Genomic DNA, 9,209 nt, shown 5'->3' with positions numbered 1-9,209 from the left:
GCAGATAAATTGATAACAATGGGAATTCTTTCGAAAACTGTCTTAGTTTGCCTTTTCTGTCTTATGCTTAAGGGTAAGTACTTTCACGGCATACATTAAAATGCAAAAATAATATATATTTATTTCCAACATTATATAGGAAAGCGAGGTAAAAAATGTGTTTGCTTAATTTCTGAATGAGATTGAACATTAAAGTGGAAAATATCTATGTTAATTATTGCAGTCAATATAAACGAAAGCTATAAAACAGTTGTTTATTAACAGTTTATTAATCACCAACAAATTTCCTCCATAATCAAAAGTTACTGTTAGATTCACATCTGTAAAATCTTTAGCAAGTTTATGTAGCAAAGCAAAAGGCTTTGGCCTCAAATTGTGAATTTTTCGTTTGACAATTAATCCAATTTTATAGAAATTGCCGCATGTAAAATTGGGTGGTCGGAAACCAGCCGGTCTTGTGTCTGGTTTAGCGGTGATAAAGGTACTTGGGATTATGCTAAGGTAAACATGTTGTATGTAGGAAAAGTCAAGTTTTATTTTCACATCCACTTCGCTGTGTCTCCTGTGTTTTGTCAGTTGCATCTCTTTAATGTTTCTATTTTTGATAGCCAGGGTTTTCCTGGTTTGAAAACTCTGTGTTTCAAGTTTTATCTTGTTTTCATTATAGATGCAATAGACGAAACACGGTGATAAATAGTAAACAGACCATCAAAATATTCCTTACATCATATCATATTGTGGCTCAAAATGTTCACAGCATTAAACAACAATTGAGTATATCTAGAAATGTATACTCTTTACAAAACTTGAATGAAATTCATTATTTTTTTTCTGTTGTTGTTATCTGTCCTTCGTTTTTTATGGGAAACAGTTATAAATACATTATAAGAAGTACTTCTTTTTATTAGTGAGTACAAAATAAATAATACTGATATTCTATGGTGAATTAACCATTTCTTATCATCGTTATCATCGTTAGAAAAAAAAACATATTAGCGCGAATATGTTTAATGAAATAAAATGAACAGTATTAGTTAAACAAGTATTTGTTTTCAATAAAATAATAGATATTTGTCGGGGTAAAAGAAAATAAAACAACATGATAATGATGAACATATTGGATCGAAAAAAAAAGAAATGTCGCTTTTGGTTGTTCAAAATTAGCTAAAATATATATTCATAAAACGAATAATATGTTAACGTTTGTAACGTTTGGTATTTCTTTTTAAAAAAATGATAAATCGATTATAAATGATTCATGAATATTGCATTCGTGGTATGAAGGCAATTTGTTTCTTATGTTTTGCTTTATTTGGAATATCATTGATACTTTATTAGATTATGGTCAGCGATCAAACGAAAAAGTATTACATTTAATGAAAATATCAGTGAAAGAAAAGAAAGCAGTTAACATTTATAAAAGGCGAATGAAGAATTGAACAAAAAAATAGCAGAACGGCCCTTATATGATTGTAAAGAAAACATGTCAAGCGTCATGCAGGAAGAACGAGATCCTAGATATATGTATTTTTTGTATTAGGATCGTGTTCCCAATTGTTTCAGGTTTTGGTTTTTGTTGGTCCGTGTCTGCAATTTTACTAAATAATTTCTCGTCTTTTATACACTCTTTTATTAACAGGGAATAAGGGGTATTTTGATAGATTGGTAATACAAAAACATGTAAGAACGACCAGACACATATAACAGACAAACAAAACAAAGAACATAAAATAAACTTAACAACTCGCACACTGAAACTAAAATAAATTAGCAATATGACTTCTACTATTACGTGGAATATGGGGCAGCACGGACAGGGTAAGGCTCTTTTGCTTCTACAAACATCCACTGATTTTCTCATATTAGTTCATTTTGGAGAAGACTAAAAAGGAAATAAAAACTGTGACACGGTGGCCAAATTGATTCTAAGAGTTCATTGCATACATTAAAATGAATTCATCACGACTCATGGACTGATGACCTTAATTCTTAATTTAGAAGCGTCATAACCCAGTTCCTGAATGGAAATGGTAAACAAAAAGTATACAAAAGTATATTTTCGACAACCGCTGGCTTGATTTTTTAGATTAAGTCTGAAGAATCATTGCCAAGTTTTATTTTTATATCTAGTTAATGAGTTAATCATTTACAGTGAATATTGAATTTTAATGGGGCATGCTGAATAACACTTCGGTAATATCATTTCAACAAAATATTTATATTGTATTTATCAATTCAAAGTGTATGTGTTACAGACAACATAATACTCATTAGTGTTTTTTTTTTTTTTAATTTTTTTTTATTTTACATAATAATTAGATTTACGTATTCCTTATATATTATATATAAAGGAAACCTGTTTAAGAATTGGTGCATTCCTGGCTGAGCCTGAAACACTAGGTGATTTAAACGAATTGAGACACTTAGCTGAGGATAAAGACGGAGGCAAAACGGGTATTTTCAATGTTCAATATGTACCCTACATAATTTAAAGGAAAACTCTAATCACATATCAACATAATAATTACATAATAACATGAAATTCAGACACTGTCCATATTAAAGTGATTCATGGTGTAGAAAAACCCACCATACAAATGATGCTGTTTCAGTCTACCTATATAATATGTTTACATAGCAATAATTATTACTTTGAGATTTGATGCATTTATCTCCTACTAAAATCAACCAAATCAAACAAAATCAAGAACAATAACTCTTGCAAAGTGCCAATTTTCCTTACAATCTATATGATTTTTATCTCAAAAGGGTAACAACCAAATGCAAACTAAGCCTTATTATGTGATCAGTAACTGTTTCTGAACAAGAAATTAGTCTTAATTTGGTAGGTTTTGACATACAGGAATCACCTCCTGTCTGATTTGTTTAAAGACTGCTTCTTAATAAGTTTATTACTAGCGATGAGTATTTATGTAACAAGAACATTTTATGGGAGGATGGTTACATTAACAAGTTTTTTAGAGAAAACCTTAAAGTGAGGTAAGCGGTATACCATTAGCCAAATAAATGTTTTAATCATTTTTCACAGTTAAATGAATCAATTAAATCAGTGTTATTTTGTAATGTATGCTCACTTGTCCTATTTGTTTTTCAGATTCGAGTCATTGAAAAATCTGGCAAATTGGGAAAAACTCTATACTATGCTTGACAAAAACAAAAATAAAAAACGAACAAAAATACGTTCACTCAAAGAAATTTATTTTCTTAGTAATCCATTTGATTTTTTTTTTCTTTTTTAATATGTTTGGTTTTTAGGAATTCGTTGATTCATTTCATTTTTATTTCAATTAAATTATTAATATCAATTTGACTAATTATAATTTGCAGCACACCGAATATTGATATCATTTGTATCTTATATTTCGTAAGTGAGTAAATTGAGGTGCATAATAAATATTAAATATACTTTATTGAATTTTTTTAGCGCATCTCAATAAAAATATAACAACATTTTTAAAATAATATAGATATTTTTTTTATATCTTGTTTTATGTATTGCAAAAATAGAAGAATGTAATCCAGGGACAAAGATTAGAGATGGAAAACAGACAATCACAACAAAGAACATAAATTAACTAAAATAATACATACGAAGACACAAAGATAAATGAGCAATTCGGACCCAATCAAAACTGGGAGCATGGACCAATAACTAATACTAATTTAAATGCTTCTTGATGAAAATTGAATTTTGTAGTCATTTTTTGCACAGCTTCAAAAGTATAAATAATGATATATGCAGAATGCATTATCTTAATGTATCACAGTCAACATACTGGGAATGCAAATGACATGTCAATAATAAAGATGTATTGCCTACAAATGAGATCATTTCGAACCTCTCAGAAAACTGTCCTATAAGTGTCAAAGGAACAGAATTATGACAAATTTAGAACAGTTCTAGATCCATATATTCTGATATTTCTAGCAGTAGAGCCGGGTCTACTAGTAGAACTGGTCTCTTAGAGCCGGCACAGCTAGAAATGTCTCTACACAATGTAGTAGCAGAACTATCAGAGGAGTTTGCTGTAGAACTGTTCTATCACAATTTTAGAATTTTTCTAGGGTGAACTATTTTGAAAGTTCCTCTGAGAGGTTAGAACTAATCTGATCTCTGCATCGTAGTAAGTTCTAACACCTGATAGAATTAAACATTTGTTTTGTTAGAGACCTTGACCTGGCTTAACATGTAGGAACCAACTTTCTGTAATTTTACTTCCGCTTATTCTGGATCGTCGTGTGAGGCAAACCACTAGGTACGAACCAGTAATGAAACACAAACTTGTGGTTCTATTGGAACGAACCGTATAATGGAGGCCACCTTCGCTTTTAATTATCATTTTTTGCGATTTATTATTTTAATATAATTATATTCTTGTATAGGTTACTGGATTGGTGGATCAGACAGGCGGTCAGAAGGTTACTGGTTTTGGTTTTCGACAAATAAGTTTATAGATTTAAATGTTTTAAACTGGAATAGCGGCCAACCAGATAACAGCGGAAATGATGAGAATTGTTTATTTTTGAATGACAAGTCCACAGAGTTCAGAATGAATGACAAACCATGTGCGCATTTATTCAACTTTATATGTGAAGCTTTATTAGGTATGCATTGAGTACATAGTAATGTATTGAAGACCCCTGTGTGGGCTTGAACTGATATATTTCATCCTAGTTGGGATGTCGTATCTTTGATTTATTCATAATTTCCATGCTCAATGTAACCATTTTTATCTAAAAAATGTAAAATTTTTTTGTACGTTGCATATATTATTTAAATGAAAATTTCTGCAAAGCATTTGAACTCAAGTTGAATATGTAAATTAAATTGAGGTTAACAAAGGGAAAACAAGCCAAAACAAACAGATACAAAAACAAAAACAATCCCAAAAAATACACAAGAAACACGAAATTTCAATATGATACGATTTATAACATTTTTTTTTATATTGTAAATTGAATCAATTTTAGTTAATGCAATTTGAATTTTTATTGAGCATTGTCTGCATAAATGACAGATCCAAATACCATTTTTGCACTACTTAACACATTGAAAGGATCGACTTGTAGATACAACTACCTATGTGCATTCAGCATTAGACGATGATATAAGTCCAACAAATGTTATCACGACCAAATTGGTGTCAAGTGAGCAAGCCATGAATGAAACATATAACATAACAACTGATATTAACTCCTTAGAAAGAATTAACCACGAAGATTCCACGTCCAAACCTGCTTCAGGAACTGAATTTGATTACACTAGTTCTACTGCTATAATCATCAACAGCACGAAGGAAATAAATCATTTGTCAACAACTATCGACTCCTCAGCAACTATCGATAAATCTACTAGTTCATTACACAGTATGTAAATAGCATATTAAGTTACATAATCCTGTATACAATGTGGTTCTGCAATAATACATTATATACACAATAAATTTTACATGTACAATATCAGAAAGAAATAATAAACACTAACATAATAAATAACGATACACATATTTCAATCAAAATTGTTCATATTAGTTAAAATATGAATTTAGGTAATGTGCTGTACTTTTGTCTAGATATGTTCGTTCCCTAACATCAATTGACGGATTATATCAAATAACAATATTAGACCTTTATATTGATTGTAAACACTTTGACTATAACTTATTTGACTAGCATATGGAAACAGATTTATAAATGTTTGTGCTGTTAAGCATATTATAGGCTAGAATACATTTTAACAAAAATAATACAAGCTGTTCGTTTTTGGAGTTTAAGTAATTCATGAATGTATGAATATTTGAGCTAGTTTTTTTTGCAACTCACCAAACATGTCAGCAGTAGATAAAATAAGAAAATATTGCAGAGTTGCATATCTTTTATATAACATCGCTTGCCATAAATTGTTTCAGACACAGGACTGTGTGCCTGTTCCTGTGACTACAGACAGAAGCTGATTGACTCTGTGTCTCAAATTATTCAGAATCGTTCCTACGAGGATCTTAAAATCGACCTAGAGCCTATATTGACACAAATTACAGACAACTTGAGAGTTAATAGAACCAAGCTTTCTTCATACATCAGACGTAAAACTAGCGCGAGTGATAACCGAAAATCATCAAAACATATTGGGTATGGCGGCGCAGTTGTTTTAGGGATAGTGCTAACATTGATTATACTGGATGATGTTGCTACAATAATGAAATGTACTAGACGGAAGAATAGTAATATAATCGACGTTTGTTAAAAAATGGAAATTTTATTGGCATGCATCATTGACATTTTAAAATAATCACATTAATTATCACAGCAAAAATGATGTTGTGTGAATAGAAAATTTAAAAACGACTTTCGTTGTCTGACCGTAAAATAGTTGATGTGATAAAATGTCTTACAGACAGATGATTACAGAATAAAAAGTATTAGTAATGGGGGAAAGACAACTTATTTTGAATTGAAATATACAGACATATGTTTTTCAATCTAAATTAAAATCTGCTAATTATTAAATAAAATATTGTAATGATCGTTACTGAAATAAATTAAATATCACTCCAGCTACTATTAAAGCAAGATGTGACTCACAAATGGAAAACCTACATATGTTTATTTTTTTATATATTTTGTTTAACATGTCATAGTAAACAGAAATTAAACTGTTGCCCATCATGTAACCATTTTTTCGGAGATAAACAATTATATAGAATGTACTGAAGAATTCGAAATTAATGACTACATTTCTGTTAATGACACTGTTGGATTCTCTATAAGGATTATCTTCTAAAAGCAGACAGATTGAAATGAATATTTATACATTCAAGCATTTAAACTCTTCATATAAAACGAGCAACTCGGTGGGTGTTTCTAGAAAAGCGATGACGCTTACCCTACCGGTGCACATGGTCCATGCTCCAGCTGCTAGAGGAGTTCGAGTTACTTATTTACTTTTGTTACTCTGTACGTATGATTTTAGTTGCTTTATGTTCTTTGCTGTGCATGTCTGGTCTTTGTCCCTGGATTGCATTCTTTTGATTACCGCTATAACCTTGGTTCCCTTCATTACTCTTTCAAATAACTTAACAACAACATTGAAAAGGTGTAGCTCTTTTGGTGTTTATGAAAATTTGCATAATTCTTGCAAGACAACTACTTAAAAGTTTACGTTTTTTGACATATCACACATTTCTTGACAATAACTAAATCATGGAATAACTATAGATAATCAGGAGAAACGACCTGTTGTTGATCAGAGTAAAGGGAACTCAATCCTAAGTGGATTTTACTTGATTTGTTCTGGAATTGGATAACCTTTAAATAAAGATCACATTTTTGTATGATAAAAAAATATGTTTGCTATTGTTTTTGAATTTACTTTACTGTAGATTCGCAATACATTCATTTTTTTTTATTTTGAACACTATTTATGTATGGTCATTGACAGACGGTATTCATCGCAAGAAATATACTCTATAATCAACTCATGCCGAATAATTAATTAAATGAATAATTATAATCTTTATGCAACACTTTGAAACTTATAGTTTGTTTGTTTGTTTGTTGGGGTTTAACGTTCGAGCAGCAATATTTCAGCTATATTCAGACGATGAACATTACATTGATGATAAAATGAACATGAAATGATGATGAAATGAAAAAGGGATGGGACACAAGGACAATGGGGGGACAACAAATTTTGATTGCCACTGGAAATAGGGAGAGGTGGGTAGGGTCGGGCAATTTAGCCTCCTGTGGTTCCTACTCCGGAAAAATACCACAGTAGGGTTCTTTAACGTGTGAGGAACGTGGCATCTTTCCCAACACGGTGCACCACTATGGTTTGCGGTCAGGTTTTCCGTATAATAGCCTGACAACCCTAGCATGTAACACGCCAGGGGTACCCCATTTAACCACCTTGGGCGCACATCCCAGTTGCTCTGTGGGCAGAGGGCCCTAGCCCCTGGCTAGGGTTCTGAGCACTATTTAGTCGCCTTTTACGACAAGCTTAGCGCTGCTGCAGGCCTATTCTTTTAACACCCGGACCTGCACGGGTAGAAACTTATAGTAATTTGGAGTTTTAATACAATAACATGTTTACATCATAAAAAAATATTTCTTGATATGTGAAGGTCACAGTATGTATTATATGATTAATTTTTAAAATAAACCAAAGGAATTTTGATAAAACATTTATTGACATAATTCAGATAGGTTATTGTGAATTATGGAACTGTCTCGTGTTAAAAACTTTCATTATATGATGGTACTTTGACATTATACGATGGAACTTTGACATTATACGATGGGGTACTTTGACATTATACGATGGTACTTTGACCTTATATGATGGTACTTTGATATTATATGATGGTACTTTGCCATTTTGTGAAGACAAAAGGAATCATGGGAAATTAAAAAAAAGAAAAACAAAACAAAACAAAATGGAAGAATCACTCATGTTGTGTGTACTAAAGACGTTGATTTGAAGCATCCGTTTGTACATTTTGAAAGTGAAAAAATAACACCAAACATTGTGGGTATGCTTTCAAGACATGAATTAGAAGTTCCAGGAGTTTCAAATACAGCAGACATGTCCTTTATAATGGATTTTTGATCTCGGATATTGCACAGCTTTTAATTGTATATGAACGTACAATATATGAAGAATGGCACTGTTTGATCTGAGTAAATGTACATTTTCAGAACTAAACGATGATGACCTTGATGTTGTATTGGGAAAACCTATTCAAGAGTTTCCTCTGTGTGGTAAAAATATGCTTAAACATATGTTAATTGCCAAAAGCATTAAAGTACAGAGATTGCGTCTTAGAGACCCTATTCAAAGTTTAGATTCTGAAGCTCAAACAAGGAAATCGGAAATACTTCACAGACGAGTTTATAACGTAATGGGGCCTAACCACTTGTGGCATATAGATACTAACCATAAGCTTGTACGTTGGCGATTCGTAATAATAGGTGGTATTGATGGTTTTAGCAGAATGACAATGTTTCTTAAATGCTGTGATAAAAACACGTCTGAAAAAGTCTTAAAATGTTTTTTTTTTTCAGGTGTCGCAAACTTCGGTGTGCCTCTAAGGGTTAGATCGCACAAGGGACTGGAAAAAAGTGTCAGTTGCAGAAATTGTGCTCAGTGAAAGGGATGATGGAAGTATGTTCACGCCCGAGTACCCACA

The sequence above is a fragment of the Perna viridis genome, chromosome 10 (assembly GCF_037379345.1).
Source record: "Perna viridis isolate PV_CMFRI_1.1 ecotype Kerala chromosome 10, ASM3737934v1, whole genome shotgun sequence".
Taxonomy (NCBI): Eukaryota; Metazoa; Mollusca; class Bivalvia; order Mytilida; family Mytilidae; genus Perna; species Perna viridis.
Note: the sequence above shows the minus strand (reverse complement) of the source record.